The sequence below is a fragment of the Vanellus vanellus genome, assembly GCF_965231255.1.
Source record: "Vanellus vanellus genome assembly, chromosome: 1".
Lineage (NCBI taxonomy): Eukaryota > Metazoa > Chordata > Aves > Charadriiformes > Charadriidae > Vanellus > Vanellus vanellus.
In genome coordinates this window covers 34814797-34837252 of record NC_138905.1, presented here as the reverse complement: position 1 = coordinate 34837252, position 22456 = coordinate 34814797, and the positions used below count along the sequence as shown (strand labels likewise).

Sequence of the window (22456 nt, the reverse complement as noted above, 5' to 3'; positions counted from 1 at the left end):
CCCACAGCTGCCATCTGATAAATTTATCTCACCCTTAAAATGGTTTCCTACCTCAAAGTCCTGTTGGAAAGTTGGTCTGCGAGTGGAGGGAGCAGCATAATTGCTCTCATGGGCAGCAATGCCCTCCAGGTCACCACATTACCAGCCTCCAACATGAGCTGTGATAGGGAAGATGACATCAAGGAAATGGTGCCTTTGCAGGGCTAGAAAACGTTCAACGTATCCAACTTATTCCGGAGGCTGTGGCTGAACACAGAGCACCCATCACATCTCTGCTGGAGACCTGCAGTCTAAGTGTTGGGTTTCATTTTTGTTAAAAAGGTACAAAATTGTATTTGGAGTCTCTTTAGCATTTCTATTATAGACTTTAAAGCAGCCAGAAGAGGTCAGCAGGCAAAAATAAACACCCTTATACTATGTGCTTAAAATGTTCCTTTTGAGCAGTGTACCCCAATACTTGAAACATCAAGTTTGTCACACCTCAGGTATGGACTCAGCCATGTATTGAATGTTGAATTGAGCAGGTCACTACTGACTCCCCGTAACAGCTTAGTGTTATTAATAGCTACAAAATACATAAATGTGCTCCCTCAGCAGAAATGTGCCTTTTTGTTTTATTAAAACTTTATAACATTTCCTTCTCGCTAACCTGGGAGGATGGCATTTATATGATCTACTTAGCTCTCTAGCCTACCAATTTGGAAATTTATAAAGCAGCTCATCTAATTTGATGGCATTTTTTCTTTTTTTCCTATACTCGCTCAAAAGCAGCTTGGCAGAAAAGGTCCTGGAGGTCCTGGTGGACACCCAGTTGAATGTGAGCCAGCAAAGTGCCCTTGTGGCAAAGGTATCCCAGGCTGCATTAGGCAAAGTATTGCCAGCAGGTCAAAGGAGGTGATCCTTCACTTCTACTCAGCACTGGTGGGAGGGCTACACCTGCAGTGATGGGTCCAGTTCTGGGCCCCCCAGTACAAGAGAGATATAGAGCTACTGGAGAGAGTCCAGGAAAGGGCCACACAGATGATGAAGGGGCTGGAGCACCTCACATATGAGGAGAGGCTGAGAGAGCTGGTACTGTTCAGCCTGGAGAAGAAGAGACTCAGGGGTGATCTCATCAGTGTGTACAAACATCTGAAGGGAAGATGCAAAGAGGATGGAGCCAGGCTCTTTTCAGTGTTGCCCAGAGACAGAACCAGAGGCAATGGGCACAAACCGACACACAGGACGTTCCCTCTGAACATCAAGAAACACTTTTTCACTGTGAGAGGTGATCAAACACTGGCACAAGTTGCCCGGGGAGGTTGTGGAGTCTTCATCCTTGGAGACATTCAAAAGGCATCTGGATAAGGTCCTGCGCAACTGGCTCTGTGTGGCCTTGCCAGAGCATGGGGGGTATGACCAGATGACCTCCAGAGGTGCCTTCCAACCTCAACCATTCTGTGATTCTGTGAATTACGGAATTACGTCTGATAAACAAATGGATACACCAACATACTGTACAAGCCATAAGGATATATCCAGTGTGAAAAGCACACACTCACCATGAAGGGCAACAGCTCACTGCATGGGCAGCTACCTGCAGGCACTCCACCTAAACAGGTCTGTGGTAACAGCAGGGTATTGGGGGAAGAAGATAACCAAGACAGTGTTGGTTCCTTTGATAACTGGCTAATTTGGTTTGATAATTCAGGTCACTCCTGATTTTTGAAATTACATGATGGTTGCAACCTAGTCACTCTTTTTATCTCCTGGGTCCACTGAAGAGATGATGGCTTTTCTTTTCAGACACTACTCCTAAATTTGTCTTTCATCTCTATGTCCCGTGAGCCTTGCTTGGGTGAGAAGCTCATATTGTAGCAGTCCTGCTGTTCCCGCACGCAGAACTGACAGCAGCCGGGACAGAGACCCCACAGCACGTGGTGTGCCCCATGGCTTAGGGGTCCCAATACCGCAGCACAGCAGGTGTCCAAAGGTGCCCAACTTACTGAATTCCTATTGGGAAGGTTACTTCATTATTTTTAGTTATTATTTATAGCTGTGAAGGTGCTTGCAGCTTCGGTTAGAAAAATTAAATTAAATTCAAGAAACTTCAGGTGGAAAAAGCCCCACTGGAAAAAATCTTAGCTTAACTGCTGAAAATAATTTTTGAATGTAACCATAGAAGAACAAACTAAAACAAAACAGCCTAGAAAATCCCTGAGGTATGTGATGATGAACCTAGGAAATAATTACATAGGTGCTTAATTTTATACCCTGTGAGTAATCTCAGCGATTCGACAAAACTCGCCGCAGCGCATAAAGCTAAGCACCTCCTCTAGTCCAGCCCTGCTGGTGGCTGGATTAGCTGGAGCTCCATAACATTAACAACTCCTCCACCTAGCTGCCTTCTCCCATAATGTCAGCCCCAGCAGCTGCAGACAAGCAGAGGCTCGTTGAAGTGTTATTTTGGAGGAAGTGCCAGAAATTATTTATTTCAACAGACTTTTGAACATACCGTACTACTATTCTTAGAGTGTATTAAGTGGAGTTCACTTTTAGTAGAATGGATGCCTAATTTTTGTTTTGGGTAAAAAGATTGTTTATTATGTTCTAAAAATACACCAGCGGTATCATATATGATTAAGGGATGTTCTTTTTCGTGGTGCCCTTATTAGCGAGTCTGCCATGAAGAATGTGTTTATCAGGCAGCTAACAGCACTTCAGTTTGTATTGGACCATTAGCTGGCAGCCTCGTGGGTGACTCTACTGCTGTTTCCGGGTGATCAGCTGGGGATTATTGCCTAGGGACTGTAATAACATAGCCCGGTTTGGGTGCAGTATATCACTAATGTCCAAATTATGTTATCAACATAAAGTATGTGATAATAATACAAAGCTAAATGACTGTTCGGAAAAGCCGATGATGGTGGCGTTGGCACTGATGCAATTCATGTGAGCTATACGGCAAATAATCCGAAGTCTGAAATTATTTTTTTTTTAAAGTTATGGCCAAGTTTTGTTCTTATTTTAGTCTTTTGGATTATTGCTTGTTGTGCTTAGGACCTGACATTTCCTGAATGTATTTAAAGAACGCATTTAAAGAAACAGACACAACTCTAAAACTAGGTAATAGACATTAATAGACGAAATAGTCTGAAAGCCCCCTGAGAAGGTGCGCAGCCCCTGAGACCCACTGCCTCAGAGCAACTCCTCTTTCCACTTGTGTGACGCTGAACTACATTTCTGTTTTCTGCCTTCTCTGTGGAAGACCCAAGCAACCAACACAGGGGATCTGCAAACTGACTTGGCAGACTCAGACTTACCAAAAAGATGCAATGAGCCATCTCAAATGAGAAACAATGGAGTAGGATCGTCTTTCCTTGTCACCATCTCACCAACACTACTAGCACTACCAAAGAGTGCAGCAACCAAAGAGGTTGCGGAGCAACCAAAGAGGGTGTTACCATCTCTATTTAGCTGCTTTTCCTTTTTGCTGGTGGCTACCACCTCATAACAGGCAGCAGAATCAACATTTCAAGCTGCACAGCATATTAACGTAAAAAACACATTGGTTTGGGATTTATCTGTTGATTTGTTTGGGGGTGGGTTGGTTTTTTTTTTTCCTGAAGTGGAAACCTTCAGAAGGACAGCTTAGACAAGAGCGGAAGGTTATGTCTCTTGGTATGAACAGACAGACATTTTCTGGAGACATTATTCTGCCTCACGTTCTTTAACTTTTCTCTTGGATCACGTCTAGATGGCGTGGTAGGTTGAATTTCAGAGACTCTTGTTAATCCTTCAGTTACTGCCATTGCTAAACCACAGAGTTACAGATACAGAATTCCTCAATAGAGGGAGTGGCAACTGCAGGAGATTTTGAGAAGTCTGATGAACTGAAGAATTTTGAGAAGTCTGATGTATTCAAAACCTCAAGGAAGGGCAAATGATACTGCAAGACTCAAAATTTTGGACAACTGAGGAAGAAAAAGATTTCAAGCTAGATTATTTTTTACCTTTTTTCTGAGCACCATTGAACTGTAGTAGTTAACCAATACTTCAGAGAAAGTAAGACTGTGCTAAAGATGCACCATTTTAAATTAAATATATGGGGGTTTCTATGCCCATAAAAACCTTTTATAAAATATTTTAGGTTAGATATTAGAATTATATTAGAATTTTAGATATAAAATATTTTAAATATCCATATGAGTACAAAAACATTGACTCAAGTGAAACAAAGCTATTAAATTGGAGTGTTATAGTATTTTCCAGTATGGTTCAGACTGCATATGCTCTTGATAGATGAGACGTTTTCATCCCTTAGGGAAAACAAAAAGAAGAAAAAAAGACAGGGAAGGAATGCTGGTTTATACGTTTATTGATGTAAGAGAGTGCTGTTATGCAACAGGAACAGTACCTTCATCTATGGAGCCCAGCTGTACGGTGCAAATTACGAGTCAACAGGCAAATAACAAAGTACCAGTCAGTGCGACTGTGTGACAGGCCTCAGAAAGGTTTAATTTCATAGTGTTCCTTCAGTTCCTCAATAACATCTTTGCCTAATTTATTACCTTTTTATAATAAAGACATGAGATAACGAAGTCAAACTGATGAATTTGCAGTTAACAATTGCGTTAGCTGATATATTGTAAAACACACCAGAAAGGTGCAGTTTACCCATCCCCTCATAAATCAAGAACATTTATGGGTTTATTCCTACGTCAAAAGGAAAGAAAAGATGAGACCTTACATGAAGTACATTAAGAATTAGTCATTTAAAATTTCAGAATGTAATTTTAAATGTTCTTCTTCCTATTGCTACACAAGAAAAGTATAAATTATTTTCATTTATATACTTTCTTTATCAAGAGGATTACAGGAAAGAGTTTCCCAAGTAGATGGCTGAATCTACAGCAGGCACGCGCTGAGACTGAGGACTAGAAGCACTTTCAGTGTTGGCTGAGGAGGTATCAAAAGCTGAATCTTGCCAAGCTGCATATTTAGAAAATACTAAATGATAAAGCTAAGATCTGATCTATCTTAAAAACACTAACCAGCCACTATTTAAGTAAATAATATGCAGAGAAAAGTGAAAAAAAAAATCAAGAAATGAGAAATATGAAACATAAACTAGTACTTTTAGAAAGAAGAGTATGAAAAAGCAGAAATGGATATTGGGTGTTTTTTTGCCATTCCTTGGTCTTTCAAGACAGCAGGTTTTTGAAGGAGTGACCTATGCAGCTGCAATCATATAGCACATCCTTGGGCAGTATCTGAAAGTAATCATAACCACAGTTACAGCCCGAAAGGTGCAATCCCCAGCTGTAGCTCGTAGTGCCACCAACTCCTAGTACACACTGCAGCTTCACAACGTACGGCCTGCATGTGTGGTTCATGCTGGGCTTGTCCCAAGCGTTCGGGAAGCACGTGTGTGTGGTTGACTCACATATGTTATACACCATTACGCCACTTGATGGAAATAGGTGGCTGGCAGTCTGAGATCCTACAGCTCCGTGTGAGAAGAAGTTGACAGAGAAGTAAAAAATCTTTCATCCTACGTTTGCTTATTCTGCTTATTTGCACAAATTTAAGACTCTGCTTTCCTAAATATTTCAGCTGTAGTCTCAGTTTTTTTCTCGGTGTTACTGGTTAACTCCTCTCCCTCTCATCCTCCTCTTGCTTGGTCACATGCACGCTCCCCCAGCAAAACCTCTCTGCCCAAAGAGTGGAAGCCCGCGTGTGCCTTTGATTTGAGCTTAACTTGGCTTTCACATAGCTATCTCCTATAGTTCTTCTAAGGTGAAGGGCGGTAGTTACACCCAGCGCTTTCAATAATATTTATCACAACCTGTTACAGCAAGTTTGAGTGAAACCAGCAAGCTTGTTCAGGGTGGCGAAGAGGACCATTGCATAATGTGGTTCAGCGTAAGTCCAATGTGTTAAATCAGTCAGACAGGTCACCATCTCACAAATTAGAACACGTACTTTGGAACAAGAAAAGAATGCAGGCTATTTTCACTAGGGAGCGCGCTGTTGGGTTTTTGGTAGAAATTGCAAAGTATGCTCATACTATATGCTGGTGTTAAAAGCTCCAGGCAATTTTTGTCTTAAGACTGTGAATAAATGTGGTTGGTCACAGCTCACTGGCAGAATATTTGCAAAATGCTCATGGGAACTCTTGGAATAATTAAAGAATGGTGTCTCCGTGACAGGATAACACCCGTCCCATTTCTTGCTGAGGAAACAATTTGGTTATATATTATAAATTATGGCTAATTATCTCACATCCTGTTTCCTCATAGCCCCAAACACAGGAAGCCTTTTCTTCTTCATGATATTCAATCTTGCTGTTAATAACATCTTTCATTTCTACAGTGGGATGTATTCCAGAGGATTCCAGTCTATCTCCACGGAGCACAGTCAAAGTGCGACCACGACCTGGCATGGCGAGAGGAAAATTCTGGCCAAGACCGTTACAAAATTCCTCTGATCCTATATAAAAGGGTTGCTGCTATCCACAAAGAACTGAGAAAGTCTGATTTCCTAGGGTTCTGTCCAAGATCTTCAGCTTCAGAGCCAGAAAATGCTTTAATTGAACAGGAAACTCTCAGGAACTGAGGCATGGTTCCTGGATATGGAAATACTGTGAATCTGAAATGTGTGCTGCCAAATTTTATCTGACCTGATCCCAGCCATCAGATTCTTTTGAAGCTGAGTTTTGCCAAAGATTAAACCAATGGGTTTTTTTATATTTAGCTTACTAAATGGTAAACATGGCTGGTTCAAACATCAATAGCAGAACCAATAGTAGCTGATAAATCCCTTCTAATAGGTTAGAAGACCAAAAAAATACAAGCAACCGACCAACCAAACAAAAATCCAATGCAGAGGTTTGATAACTTTGTTTCCAACAAGTTAACCCCAACAATGCCCTTAGCATTTATTAAAACAAATACAAGGAAAAAAAAAAAAAAAAAAAAACCCACAACAAACCACCAAACCCACAGCAGTTGTCTATACTCAGACTATGTTCTCAAAAAAGATTTTTTTAGGTGTTAGACCAACCTCTTATATTCCCTTCGCCTAAAAAGCAGAAGTCTTGAATTCCTCAGTGTGTTAACTCATCCCACTTACTTTTATTTATAGAGTATCGTGCTATATTTCCAAACAATGAAGCTTGCAAGCAAAGACACACTGCATGCAAATAAAAAACATAGTATCTCAATCAAACAATTTTTTAAAACAAGGAAAGAATGAAAAGCTTTAACACTGAAATAATATTCTCAGCGCAGCCAAGTATTCGAGGCATTTTGACATAAAAAACACACAACCTACTTACTTGGATAGATATACATATGGCAGGACTTCAAAATTAAAAATTCCATAAAAGGCAATAAGAATGTAAGTACCAAAGACAGAGACTTCAGAACACTACATTATTAGAAAAATGAGCTAAGCCACCTAATTTATTTCTTTTTTTTTTTCTTTTGCATGATAGATGAACACAAGCCAGAGTTATCAAAGCAATAATCAAAATTTGTTGCTGGAAAGGGGGAGAAAGAGAACCCCAGAAAATTTCTGGGAAAGGTAATCAAGCAACACATTTGTAAGTACTTCAAAGATAAGAAGAAGAAAAGAACTGACATTGATTTTTCAAGAACAACTCATGTCAAACCAATCTCATTTCCTTTTATAGTAGAGTAAAAGGCCCCCTGGATAGGATAGACCGAGCACTTGTCATATATTTGATTTTAGTAGGCCTTTCAATGAGTTACCCTCAGAAGAAGATTGAGAAGGAATTTTAAAAGTTAAATCCAGATTAAAATCTGTTGCAAAGAGAAAAGGGACAATCTGTTCCTTGTGCCTATGGTGGACAGGACTAAATGTACGGGTTCCTGATGCAGCAGGAAGGATCCTGATTACAGATCAGGAACAGCTTTCCAAAAGTAAAAATTTTAAGCTAGAGAAATAGCCTGCTTGAGGAGGTTTTGGAAGAGAGAGTCCAACACCAGAGATCTTGAAGAACAGACTGAATGAAGGAGCAACATACGTATGACATGGGGGCAGAGAGGGTGAATAAGCTCTGAATAAACTCTCAGAGTTCACTTCAGACTTTTTTATGCTGTTTAAATATACCTACATTCTTCAAAAGCTCAGAATCTGAGAGCCAAATAGAGAAATCATTCATTGCTCAAATGAGCATCTGAAACCAGACAGCAGAAATATTATATCATCAATGGTTCTTTTGTTCCCTGAACACAGGATATTTTGGTGGCTTTAATTGATCACTCCCGACAGTGTCACAATAGGAAGAACAACCCACCGTGCTAAAATTTTTTCATCTTGTCTCTTCCAGACACAGAACGTAGTACTGACAGCTTCAAGACTCCAAAAATACCACTTCAGGCTCATTCAGGCTTATTACTCTGAGAAAGTAATAGTAATAATAGTCACTTGCCTGTGCCTTTCTTGCAATGTTGTGTGGACGGTAAATGGTGTGGGATCATTTCAATGGTGCAGGATACTTCAAAGTTAAGAATTCAAACTCACAGCACAAAAACTCAAGTATCTCCACCTCCCCCTCTGTGCTCTATGCCAATCCTAATTTCTGCACTCAAGGATAAGTACCATTTTGTCCTCCAGGAGTCCCACTCTTTACCATGTCTTGCCTCATCCCTGCTTTCTTCCCCTTCTACACTCTGTCTACCGTATTACGATCAAAACCTCACGGTCTGTTCTGCCATCCTTTCCCTCCCCGCCTCTAATACCACTCATTTCTAGTATCACACTCCCTGTTGCTCCCCTCTCCAAACGACCATGCCCTCATTCACACCGGTCTCCCATTCATGTCTTCCAGTTTCTTTCTGGCACACCTGCCTTCTACTTGTCCTCACAGCTGCTCCACGAGGACGGCTCTGCTTCTGCTTTCATACAACGCTGTCCTCCCAAGAGACACACAACTGAGCAAGAGGCTCAGCTTCAGGGAAGTTTCCAGCTCTCCTGGCTCTAGAGAAATTCTGAAAATGTGGGCAGAGTACATCCCCCAAACAAAACACAGGACACACACAATGGGACTCTGAAGTACTGCTAAAAATCATGTGTCTCCTGCAGCTTGGGGTTTACTCCTGATCTTTCAGTAGAACATTCTGGAGTTAGCTGGAAAATGAAGAAACAGTCCTACTTATGCCTAGCTATGAAAGACAACAGGCAATAGTAACTGTCTTCACTAGTCCTGTCCTTCATCTACAAAGGATTTATGGGTTGTGCTGTCCACCTTGACTAAGGACAACCTCTGTCATCAGCCTCTTGAAGAACACTTGAAGAAGCTAAAGACTTTAGAACATGTAAAAATAGACTAAAGAAACAATGTTGTTACCACCCCAAAGCATGAAAAAAGTCAAAAATCACAAACTTGGCTCCCAAATGATAAGGTTTTGAAAATAAGATACTCTTTTCAGCAAAACTGGCTGACGCTCCCAACTCATCTGCTAATCCAGATATTGTAACAAATTATTTCTGTGACCATTCATATCAATTTTGTCCCAGTCTAATACCACTTTTCCTGGAATCTTCACTTCAATTCCCAATGATAGTTCAACTATCCCTTCAGGCCAAACTACCCTCCCTTCTTCATTTTTGAGAAAAACACTAATGGGTATGTGAATGAGTGGAGCCTGGCAAATTTATGAATGTGCCTGTATCGTAGAGTTCGCAAAGGTTAGTAGAAAATCAGAGTTCATGACCCCCTAATTCTATATCCCTGTAATAAACCTGAACTCCTTGCTCTTCTTTTCACCAGGCACAGAGCAGTCGGAAGGAGGTGCATCTCACGCTGCCCTCCTTCTCTGGCTGAACTGACCAACCGCTCATCTTTGACAAGATGGTTCTGGGAGCTTACATCCAACTGGACAGCACTGTCCTTCAGCCCCGGTTAGACTGGAAACATCTGTGGGCCGGAACTTCATGTACATATAGGAAAACTCAAGACATATTTGCCAATGCTGACAGCAGTGAAGTCCCAGATTTTTCTCTCCATCGTAAGCAGCGTACGGTACATGTCCATCTGAAAAGGTGGATAAGAAAGGACCAAAGCTGTTCTTGTGTTACTACATATCTTGAAGTTTTGTGAGTAGCTATAAAGGCCACTGCTAGAATGGATGTAAGATATACAATCAGAGGATCAAACAAAAGTACAGCCAGCACCTCAGAAGTGATGAGTGTTTCTCTTTGCATTCCTCTCTCTCACAGACAGCTCTCCTCAGCTTGCCTGGCTCTTCTGCGCAACATGATCTGTTCAGCACAAGTAGATGATAAATGTTTTCAAGACTCGTGATAGAAACAGTAAATATCAAGGCTTTCTCTGCATCTGTGAGTCCCGAGTGACTTAGTAGTCATTTTAATTAAAAGTCTCAACAGTAACAAATAATAACATACAGCAATTCTGTACAGCATGCCCTCCTTGCAACAAAACCTTACCTCTGTGGTCAGTCAGTCAAACCCAGAGCTGTTTTTCTATCTTTCTCCCTTCTTAACTGCTTCAGTGTCTTGTTCTAGGGTCATTCATCTATTCACAACACAGCACTGAAAGTCATCTTTCTCACTTTATAATAGTGCTTTCTTTAATCCCAACCTTCAAAACAGTTTACTCATTTCTATAGATGATCCCATTGAAGATTTGGGGAGTTCATTAACCTTAATAACTTTAAAGTCAGACTTACTTTAAATATTTCATCTCCATTCGTAAGTCTGTGGTTTCCTACCTATGGCTATAGTCTTGCCTCTTATTACATTTCCCTGCAGCCTGCTAATGAAGTCTTTTTCTTTCTTCCTGTGACTCTTCTTACACGCTGTCCCCACAGGCTGCTCTTACTTAATTCAAGTTCTTTCGAGTTAATCCTAAATTAATATTCCATCAGTAATCATGGCAACTAATAAGGTATCATCATTCTTGACACTGACACATACCTTACTCCACTCAAGCTGTAAAAACGTCATTCTGGACGTAAGGAGGCACTCAACCAAGCCTGTGTATTTGGGGTAGCGGTTGTTTGTTGCTATGGCAGGTGCATTGCTCTGGGGGTTCAGCTGAGGGCTTGGTGCCCCCCAGTTCCCCAGCTCCCCGCTGCCTCTGAGCCTGTGTGGAAGAGCTATGGGCAGACTCGCACAGTCTGAGAAGCAGCTGAGGGAACTGAGGTTGTATAGCCTGTAGAAAAGGAGGCTGAGGGGAGACCTTATTGCTTTCTACAGTTACCCGAAAGGAGGTTTTAGAAAGGTGGGGGGCGGTCTCTTCTCCCAAGTAACAAGTGACAGGATAAGAGGAAACTGCCTCAAGTTGCGCCAGGGGAGGTTTAGGATGGATATTAGGAAAAATTTATTCACCAAAAGGGCTGTCAAGCATTGGAACAGGCTGCCCAGGGAAGTGGTAGGGTTCCCAACCCTGGAAGTATTTAAAAGACAGGTGGATGTACTGCTGAGGGACATGGTTTAGTGGTAATTTGGCAGTGCTACGTTAACAGTTGGGACTCAATGATCTTAAAGGTCTCTTCCAACCAAAACAATTCTGTGATTTCATGACAGTGCCATGACAGAGGAGTATAAACAGGACCGGCATGCAACAGAAGCTGCTGCATTGAACAACTTTTCTATTTGCTATAATCAAGACATATGACAATATGGAAAACTGCTTTGAAAAAACAGTGGTTATACAAATACATAAGGATTCGATCTCGCAACTTCCGAGTCTCACAAGCACAAGGCAGCACCAATTGCCACTGACACCACTGGCATCCAGAGGGACTCTTCGGGCACTTGCAGCAGCGGTGCTGCCTCTTCCTACACAGCCGGCGGGGCAAGACCCACACCGCCCCTAAGGCCCAGCACACCACCCTGGCCACACTGGTGGCTCCCCGCAGACACGCAGGGACGGTCCCAGGCAGCCCTCTGAGGCCACACAGCTGGAAACTCCGCAACTCCCTCTCCGAGCTGGAAGCACCCTGCCTCTCCCGGACTGCTGCGGGCGGCGGCGGCGGCTCCCAGCCTGCCCGGGCCGCCGGCCCCACCGCCGCCATCGCCATCGGCGGGGTACAGCAGGCCCAGGCTGGGACTAGGCCGGCTCCTCAGCCCCCACCGCCTTCTCCAGCGGGTCGCGCTCCTGTGGTCACAAGGCTCCGTCCAAAGCTCCTTTGGGATAATTTTATTAAAATAATAATTAAAAAAAAAAAAAAATTGCACTGCGCGTGTGCCCCTCGTCGCGGCCAGATGATATCACTGTCCGCGCCTCCCTCAGCCGCGCCCCCCTCGGCCGCGCCCGACCGCCGCGCCACCACCAGAGGGCGCCCCCTGCCCGCGGCGCGCAGCCCCGCCCCGCCCCGGCCCCGCGCGCCCGCCCATCCTCATCCCATTGGCTCCCCGCCGACCGCCGGCGGCGGGTCACGTGCCACACTCCCCCGCCTCCCCCTCTCCCGTCCCCTCCCCTCCCCCTTTCAAGACTGCGCCGGAGGACCTATCCCACAATGCTCCTGCCGCCGCCGCGGGACGGTTTGGAGGCGTCTCGCTGGCGGCCTACGCCGTCACGCCACCGCGTCGCCTCCGTCCGCCCCCCTTCCCCCCCCTCCCACCCCGGCGGAGGCGGAAGGCGTCGGAGCAGCGCCCCCCTGCGGCCCCCGCCGGCGCTGCGCACTCTCGGCCGCGCGCGGACATGTGGCCCGGCGGCCGCTGAGCGGGGGCCCCCGCCGAGCCCAGCCCAGCCCAACTCGCCTTCCCGCCGCGCCTCCCGCCCGGGCGGACGCTCCTCGGCCGCACTGGGGCGGCGGCGGGGAACCGGAGCTTCCCCTTGATGCGGGTGGCCGCGGAGCAGTGACCGCGCGAGGGGACGCCGGGGCGCCAGGTGAACACCGGCGGTTGGGGTCGGGGTCGGGGTCGGGGGGGGGGGGGGAGGGGAGGAGAGGCTGCTGGGGGCGCGCCTCCCTCCATAGTTTCCGTGAGGAAAGTGCTGGGGGCTGTTCCGCGAGGTGGGTCGGGGCAGGGGGCCGGCGGGAAGGAAGGAAGGAGGGAGGGGAGGGAAGGAGGGGAGGCGGGCGGTGCTGCCGTCCCGTTCTTGTCGGGGCCTTCGCCTCTGCTGGGGGCCCGGCGGGCTCGGGTGCTCCCCCCGCTCCTCCGGGCAGAGGGCGGGGTTTGCTGCCGGCCCCGGCCTCGGGGTTGCCCCCCCCTCCTTCCCCCCCTGCTTCTCTTCCCCTCCTCTCGTCGCCCGCGTCGTGGCGCCGGCCCGGTCCGGTGCTGGCGCTCGGCCGCCGTGACAGGCCGCCGCGGGGGGTGGGGGGTGGGGGGGAGCTCTCGGCCGCCCTGCTCGTCTCCCGGGGTGAGAGGGGAAACAAAGGGGGGCGGCCGGGGCCATCCGCCGTTCCCAGGAGAGCGCCGGCCCCCTCCGCGCCGAAAGCTTTTGTGAAGGCGGCACAACGCGAGGAGTGGCGGCTGCTCTGCCCGTTGATCCGTGAGCGGGGTCGGCGCGGGGGGGGGGGGGGGGGGGACACCTCCCCGCCGTGGCGCCGGCCTGAACAAAGATCCCGGTGCGGGGGAAGTGGGGGAGTGGTGTGTTGCACCGCCGTCCCTTGCCTTCCCGGGAGCCGGAGCGGTAAATACCGGCAGCGTGTGCTGGAAGAGCGTCTCGGGAGTAGCAGGAGTTACTGGGAGGACTTTGCGGTTGTGGAGGAAGTTGCACGGAGAGGCTCAACTTAAAGTCCAGCTCCGCTTTTGTGCTGCGGTGGGATCGCGGCTGACTTAAACATCAGTAAAGTCGCACAGAGTAACGCTGCAGCCTGGAAGTGATACAGTTATCAAGCCAGTGCGGAACTCTCCAATTCTTCTGCTGTTTTAGAGTACATTGTGCCCTAATTTTTTCTTTTTTTTTTTCCTTTTCCCCTTTGGTGAGTATTAAAGAATATTATTAGCCTGAGCCCCAGATGCAACTTACCTTTGACAACCTATCTCCACGTTTATAACTTCAAAACAGAACAATTTTGGTAGGACTAAGACTGATCCCCTTCCTCTCACAATGTTTTTATTTTAGACTATTAATTAATTTTACATTTTTATGAAGAATGAAGAAAGAAAGGCCAGGTAGGTGCTGTTTGTTTAGTATCAGTAACTAGGTACTGTTGGCAAAGAATCATTCATTTAAAACGTCAAGAGATGGGTAAGGCTGTTCACATCTAAGTAATAATTATATAATGGATTGGAATGCCCCTGATTATTGAACAGCTATTTTAAGATTGTGATTTTATAGCTTTTTAGGGCCTTGGTAACCTTAAAGGGAGATTTAGCTAACTTAGCATCTGATGTTATGTTTGTAAATCACTAATGTATTGGGGGCCTTTAATTCTCTTTCAGTGGATGATAGTGTTAAGTGAAGTGTAATCGAGTTTTACTGTGTGAGTATTCAGACTCTGACACACAGGAGGAGTGAGGGAAGACTTTAGTCATTTTGTCATGGTTTCTTTCGATCTTGGCAGAAATAAATAGTAGGTTTCTTTAAATAACAGGGTGAAAAAAATTCCCTTTATTTGGTTGATTATACGTGGTAATCTATGCCTCTTCTTTTTTAACTGGAAAGCTGTATTTAGAGAGTCACAAGGTTAAAGAAAAGGACAGCATCCTCTTTATTGACATGGAAAAACTTGGAAATGATCCCAAGTACTTTTCAAATGTTTCCTTTAGAATTTCTAGGAATATTATGTTTGTTGTTCTGTTTTCCTTGGATAAGTTGGGGAGGGGGTATTTAAACTTCTATTCACCGTGTTAAATACTTTGCAGCTTTCCTTTCAGTACTTTACATTTGCTGATGTGTTGACTTCCAGAGTGATAAATGGCCCAAATAATAAACGCATCAATTTTCTTTCATGTTCCCCTTGCCTTAAAGTCAGCTTGTGAATAAGGAGAATGGACAACAGCTTTGTAGCCTTGGGGGGGAAAGAATCTCCACCAAGTGGTCTTGAAAGAGAATATTTTTAGACTTTTAATAGTAGTAAAACTGGGTTCACTAGTTTATCTTGTATTCAGATTATCTTTAAGGTTTGGAACACTTCACCAGGCATTTGGTGAGTTTTTTGAACATGAATTTGTAGTGTTCGATCACAGTATGTGAAGGTGGTTGAGTTTTTCTCAACAAGGAGATGTATGTTTGCCTTATTCTTCAAGCTATCACTCTTGAAACATCCAGATTAATAAGAGTTTCTTTGTGCTCTCGACTGATTGTAGTTTGACACGATGCATTACTTCTAGCCTCTGGTCTTATAAAACTTGTAGTTGGATCTGCTTATGATGCATGATGGTTTTGCTCTGGTTACAAACATCTGGGGTTTTTTTGCTGTTACAGGGATTCTTTGCGGGATCTTTTCAGTTTTCCACTGTCCTGAATATTAAAAAAACTGCAAAATCTTAAATTTATTAAAGTTGGCTTTATTTAGTAATTATTTTAACGGTGATTTTTATTTCACGTAATGCTATTTTTAAACATGCCTGTTATTAATGGGGGTAAAAACACTGCTGGAAAAAGTTTGGACTAGCTTGCCATACCAATACCAGAATTCTTGAAGCCTAACCTGTCAGTCCACTGTTCAGTGTTGGGATTTTCTTTGCCAGCAATCTAAGGTGAGCAAGAAAAAAAAAACGTCCTTCCAGTTAATAGTAACAAAAACATGCAGTCCAGTTAGCTAAACTGATTATTCAGTGCTATCAACCAATGTTATCAGTTTGTCTGAATGAATTCTCAAGTGGTTACAGCTAATCTGCTGAACCATGTAAGATTAATGTAGATTTCATAAATCTCAACTTTATTCAGTTTTTTTTTTTTTTGCAAATTGGAGAGATATAGTGTTAAACAGATTTATACCCTAACCCTTCTTCTGTAATCATAAATACCAGAGGTCTCTAATGTGCGTATTCTGTAGAGTGCTTCAAAACAAGGGCTAGTTCATGGCTTTTCAGCAGTGTAGGCACATTTTGTTTCATCTGTATGTACTAGTCCACCTTGCCCTGAAGGGCAGTGACCTTGATCTGAGAGGATACCGGTGTGGTGACATTGTATCTTCTCTTCCCTACTTGTTCCATCTCTTTACCCAGCATTTGAGGCTATGGGTACAGTTAGCAAACAGAAAGCTGTAAACGTTTCTCTTTTGGGTTTGAAAGTTGCTGGGTTTTGGTACCCTAACCCACTTGAGTAGGGTGATTCTCTTGCATATGAAGTTAGCTGTAGTCATGAAATAACAAATGGAGGACTGCAGCTGCTGGAAGATGGAAGGTGAATGCGTGTCTGCCTGCCTTTCTGTTTCCTAAAGCTGCAGCTCTGCTGTTCTGAACAGTTGTCCATCACCTCTCTTCATCTGGGTCTGGTGGAGCACCAAAGGCAGGGTGACTGTGTTGGAAGAGCTCTCAAATGTTGAATATGCATATTCTGTAATTCAGTTGCTCACACCAGATTCAACAAGTTTTTCTCTTGTCAGAAGTGGGGGGAAAAAAAATGTTAAGGAAGTTGCCTCTTGCTTTTAGAAACATTCTCCTTTCATACAGCTTATGTTTATGGCACATCAGATTGTTTCTCCAACTAAAAGTCTTAAGGAGAGCTAATTAAATTTAACCAAATTTGGAAGTTGCCACTTCTAGGCTGGGGAAATTAACTGACTCGACAAAGGATGATCAAAATACTGTGTTTAATTATGTATGAATAGGCAAGATTAAAATAAATTTTGTATAAAATGCATTTACTCAGGTAGCAAATATATATACACACACACCCCTGTAGACATGTGCATCTATGCCTTACACTTGTGCTGTCTCACAAATTATCTTGATGAAACAGTAGCGTTACCCTTTTTTTTCTCCATAAGAACATAAAATTTTAATTTTAACTCAAAAATACTCTATCACAGCAAACATGAAAAAGTAACGTTTTAATTTGATGATTCTCTGGCCAGTGGTATTTCTCCTTAACTTTCTGAGATTATTTCAGGGGGGTGTGTGTATAAATATTTAAAAAAAAAAAAAAAAGGAATATGTAGACAGAGTTGGGAAGAAGAAAAAATATCTCCTTCAGAAGCTGTTTTCTAAAGCGTAATACTGTGGTAAATTGCAGTATCTGATCACTTTTTCTAATAGACAATTATAATAATGTCTGAATGCAGATTTTATTTAAGGATTGGTGAACTCCCATTAAAATGCAATCTTTGCTCCTTTGTTACTAGGTCTGTAAGTACTGCTTAACTGTGATCTGCCTTCAAAGGTGCGATCTGTGAGTAAACCTGAGTGATACATTTAATGATGTTTGGAAATTTTCCAAGCTCGTATGGAATTGCTTGGAAATGTGAAGTGAGTTAACACTTCTCTCTGCTTGCTACCTGGCTTTTGTTAGATTGCTAGCAGTAATAAGGAATTTGAAATTGCATGGGTTCTGTGTCTGATAGAAGTCTTCATGTATGTCCATACCTTTAGGTAACAACACAGGCCAAAACTGCGGCAGTGAAGACTTCTGTGCTTCTTGGTGTGCCCCAGGAGAGATGGAGAACCGTACATGAAACTGAGCTGTACTGATACTGAAAACTTGAGTTTTAAGGTAGAATCTGAAATCAGATGAGCGGTCTTAATTGAACTGCTTGCTATCCAGAGCAAATTATGTCAGCAGTTCTGGACACAGGAGGGACAATTAAATTCTGCTCTGCTTTCAATACAGTTACTAAATAAGCACTTCTTGTACACAGTTTTGCTTTTTTTGAATGTTCTTACTTTGTTATTTGTGACACAAGGTAGTGACTGCTGTGGATAGACAGGTGTAATGAGAAGTAATTGGAAGTCCTATGAAACAGGTGGAGAAAAGCAGTCTGTTAAGACTACCTTGAGCTCACTAGAGTTTTGTTTTAGAGATATTGCCAAATAAAGGTACCTATAACAATGAAGGTAAAGTATATTCTCTCAAAACCCATGCAATTGTGATTTATTTTTAAGATGTAGTTTCATAAGCCTGCGTAAGAAAGGCACCTTATTGTACCTCTTGGTTAAGTCAGTTGGTACCAGCCGTAATTTTGTGGTTGTTATTCTGGCAAGAAATTTCAATTGAGAATGAGGTTCATCATTGTAAGGAGCTTCTAGTATTGTTGATGTGGGAAACTTAAGTTCTCTTTGAAGCTTTGCAATGAGATAGAATAATCAATTATAACAAAAACTAGATTGGTTACTGAAGAATTCACAGTTGTGTTATAGGTGGTTTCTTGATGCCATCTATATGGTGAAAGTAACCCAAAATGATGATTAGCATGTTTTTCTGTTAGTAGACTCTTCACAAGTTGAAAGGAAAGGTGATGGAGTTCAGGTTTTTTCAACATCAGATCTGGCTTTTACCTCTTGCATGGTTAATATTTTCTACCTTTTGTGTGTTGCTATTGGCGTTAAGGAAACCTTCTCTCACGAACCTGTCTTCCATTCCTGGCCATGTTTTTCTAGCTTTGTTTCAGCTATCTTGAACATTATCGCTGAGTAAGGGCTGTGAAAGCAAGATCAGCAGTGATTGAAACTGCTTACTCCCCATCTATCTACTACTTCTGAAATGATGTCTAATGCATTGTTAGTCTACAAATATTGTAGAAAATTTTGTGCAGAATACAGTTACAATTAAAACTATTTCAGCTGTCATAAATCCTTTGCAAACTCTTTGTTTTTCCACCGTTTTCCAAAAATACAGCATTTGTTTTGCTCAAGATTTGTGAGAGGTTAGGGTAGGTCTTTGACCTGAGCTTATAAAATGCTGTTATTCAAAGTGAAAAGGAGTTTGAGGACTGTGTTTTTAACACCGTAGTTTTCATCTAGTGTGTTTTTTTAAGGGTATGCCTCAGAGAGGTGAAAGGTACTTTTAAATAGCTGTGTTATTTCCTTTCTTTTGTTTGTTATTAAGTCCATGTCTGTGTATTTCACATGTAAGCTGAAATTGCTTTTTATGAAAACGCTTTTTTTTAAATACCAAAAGAACATGTCATATCACTAAACTCTTGATTTGATGCTTAAAATGAAAGAGCAGCATACTTTAATAGAGGGGTCGAATTCAGTGTATTTTTATCAAGTGTGTGTGTATGGTTCTATGTAATCTTCTGTAGGGTTTTTTTTTTTTTTTCCATTTAAGTAAATCTGTAAAATTATAGGGGAGTCTATGCGTTACCTAAATTTTATTAGAGGGATGCCCTTCAGTTTGCAGGGGTTCGGCATTCAGAAGCTGAGAAATAAGATAACTGATATGGGTGAAAGAGAAAGAATAATGGCAGTCTGTAATTGGACAATTGCATGCTATTTCTTCCTTTGCTGGATTCAGCCCTTTCTCCTTTGGCTCAATATACTTTTCTAATCACCTACCACTCTGGTTATGTTGCCCCATTAATTTTTTTGCACCTTAAACATGCTCCTTGCCATTGCTACTGCCCCTGAGCTTTTCATTTGAGTTCAGTCTTACTCCATCCGTCTTGCCCATCATTTTTCCTCCCACTGTTAAAAGGTCTTAGCTTTTCCACTTCTGTCTTTTGGTTCAGCTCCTGCTGGTGTTTTAAGTCCATCTATTTGGGCATGTTTAGGATGGTATTAAGAAAAATAAAAATGGTCTTCCTAGTTTCTTTAGCATCAGAGAAATGATTACAAGTCCTGCTGTGTTGCCATAGCACTGGCTGAAGTATGCTCATTCATCTTGTGGGAATGTTGCATGTGCAGTGTAGCAATGGGATAGGAACTTCAAATTATTAGTTTATGCTAAGCACAGATCCAGCTTATGGGGAAAAAACTAAATGCAAGGAATAGCAAAGACTTCTTCAGTAAATGCAAAACTATATTTTCCCAGATCTGTGGCTAGATTTGGAAGGGCTGCTTGTGTGGAAAGCATGTTCTTGATCTCAGCAATTCACTGCCAAATATCTGCTCTTTGGTAGAAAGCATGAAAATATTAGTGCTTCCAAGTGGCTAGACAAAAAAAGTACTTTTTAAAAAAAAAAAAAAAAACCAAACCAAAACTGTTCTTGGAAATGGCTGAGCCATTTTTGCTGACTTTGGTATGTAATGCTATCCCTTCCAGCTGCAAGAGCATGCATGTGACTAAGGACCCTCAGCAGTGGAAGGCAAGGTCATGAGTTTATGCTGATTTGATTTAGTTGCTTGAACCATGTGCACCATGACAATAGTACCTAATCCCTAATTAGTTCCTGTTATTTGTAAATCTCAATTTCACCCAGTTTAGTCACAGATTACTTAAAAGAAACACCTTAGTGTTGAACTGTATGTTTTGTGAGAGAATGTTATGTACACTGTTTTCTCTTTAATGTTTCTTTGTATTATGTTAATCGCTATGGTACTTCAGTGTTTTATCAGCCGTATGTGAAACAACATGACTTAGCCCCTGGCATACATGCATGTTGTCCCTCAAGGGGTGGTTGTGGTATAGTGCTGCTTCTGTTTGTTAGGGGTCTTATCGTACATGCACACATGTGAAACAGCAGCACAGTGCATATTGCCTTCTATGGAAAATAATGGGTTTGAATGGTAAAAAAGGGTGGTCTTTTAATTTCTGTTAAAACACACTTCATCTTGTATCAGTCTTTAGAAGGTTCTGTTCATCCTGTCTTCTGTATAAATGAAGCTGTTTTTTCCTGGGGGCGTTAACCCTGGCTCCAACCAAGTGTTCCTTCTTATGGCTGTTGTGGACCCAGCCATGCACTTCTGTAAAGATTTGGTCTGGGATTGTCTTGTATAATTCAGAACATCTTTGGAAAGCAGTGTTATGAGTGGCAGCCTTACTGAGAAGCTACCCTGCAAAATTGCTGTAGTTCAGTGTGTAGGGAAACTATGTGACTTTGTCCTTAACTGCTTTTGCATTGTCAAGAGCTGACAGGTTTGAGTAACCTAGCTTGTCTTCTGGCAGAGTGGAAAGGGGTTTTCTCATGAACTTGAGAAATGTCACTAAAGAGCCAGTAGGGACACAAGCATAGCTTTAAGTTACAGGTTAGATTGGTCAGTTGTAAATATATACTTTAAATCAAATGAGACTGCACTGTAACAATTAACTCCCCAAAGTGCTTGGTTTGTTTTTTGGTGACATTTTGTGGTGGTGTTGTTTTTTTCCCCCCATGCTGACTAGCAAGTTCAGCTTCACAGAATCACAGAATCACAGAATTATCAGAGTTGGAAGGGACCTCTAGAGATCATCTAGTCCAACTCCCCTGCTAAAGCAGGATTGCCTGGAGCACATTACTCAGGACTGCATCCAGGCGGGTCTTGAAAATCTCCAGGGAAGGGGACTCCACAACCTCCCTGGGCAGCCTGTTCCAGTGCTCTGTCACCCTCACCGTAAAGAACTGTTTCCGTGTATTTGAACGGAACTTCCTGTGTTCTAACAAGTTAGCTTCATCTAGTTTTCAGTCTGTGAACTGAATTTGCCTAAGCACTGGGCCATCTTGGTTGTCAGTGGTCACCCTGAATGTACTGATAATATAGAGCTGTCATTTTGCTATAATTTGGCATGTAATGTCATGTGGTCTGGTGAGTTAACCTCACAGCTGCTGGTAGATACTGGAAATGATGGAGGGATAATTGATTTAGATTTGACTTGTGGAGGGAATCTGTTGCATTACAGTTTCTCATTGCTGCTTGCTGGGTATGAGCCCTTAATGTGAGTTCAGGAGAAATCCTAAACTTCTTCTGCCACCTGTCCTAGTGGAACAAAGTGTTTTATGGTTGACAGTGCAGAAAGGTGAGAAATGAAATTTGCCTTCTGTAGGTAAATTACCCTTTAGTTCCAGTGAGGTAACTGTAGTTCAGTACCAAACTCAAATTTGACTTGTCTAAAAGCTGCTAACTGCTGTGCAAGCTTGTAATCAGCTTTCCTTCACCTCATCATGAGCTCAGAAAGTGGGGCTCAGCCTTCTGTGATAGCGTGGCAAGAACTGATGTGTACAGGGAAACTTACTGTTTTTGATGAAGAGAGTTAATATCCCTTTGATGCTTTAACTGTTTTGGTCAAACATCATACCTTTTCTGTCTTGTGGAAGTATCGGTCTTAATGTGGATTTTTCCAAGTGGCTACATGGATGCTCATGATTCTGATGAGGATATCAGCCCTTGCATGTGTGTCTTTTTTGGGGAGGAGGGGTGATATAACAGTGTTTCACAAATGGTGCCTTGTGTTGTCTTAAGTTACCTACTACCTAAGACTGATAAAATGACTCACTGTTTTGGATGGTTTCTTGGGGATGGGGTTTAAAGTTTTGCTGAAGACTGTGATGTCTTTAATATCAGTTGAATTTTAGTACAAGGTTTTTGAGCTTGTCATTTTGTTAGAGCTTGTTTTTCCAGTGCTAAGAGCCCTTCTGTAACCCACATCCTTATATGTCTTTATTAGTAGGTAAAAAAACAATGAGAACTGATTACTTTGGGAAGGAAAGAAACGTGAAGGCTGGTAGATCAG

At 42.8% G+C, this 22456-nt stretch overlaps 1 protein-coding gene across 1 annotated transcript in view; it reads left to right on the top strand.

Moving 5' to 3' along the window:
- Positions 1-12715: 12715 nt before the first annotated feature.
- The window catches only part of SCAF11 (SR-related CTD associated factor 11), a 48642-nt gene continuing 38901 nt past the window's right edge, over positions 12716-22456 (top strand). The window contains exon 1 of the mRNA XM_082480696.1: positions 12716-12865. The gene's annotated coding sequence lies outside the window, so the exon portion shown is untranslated. The remainder of the gene's footprint in view (positions 12866-22456) is intronic.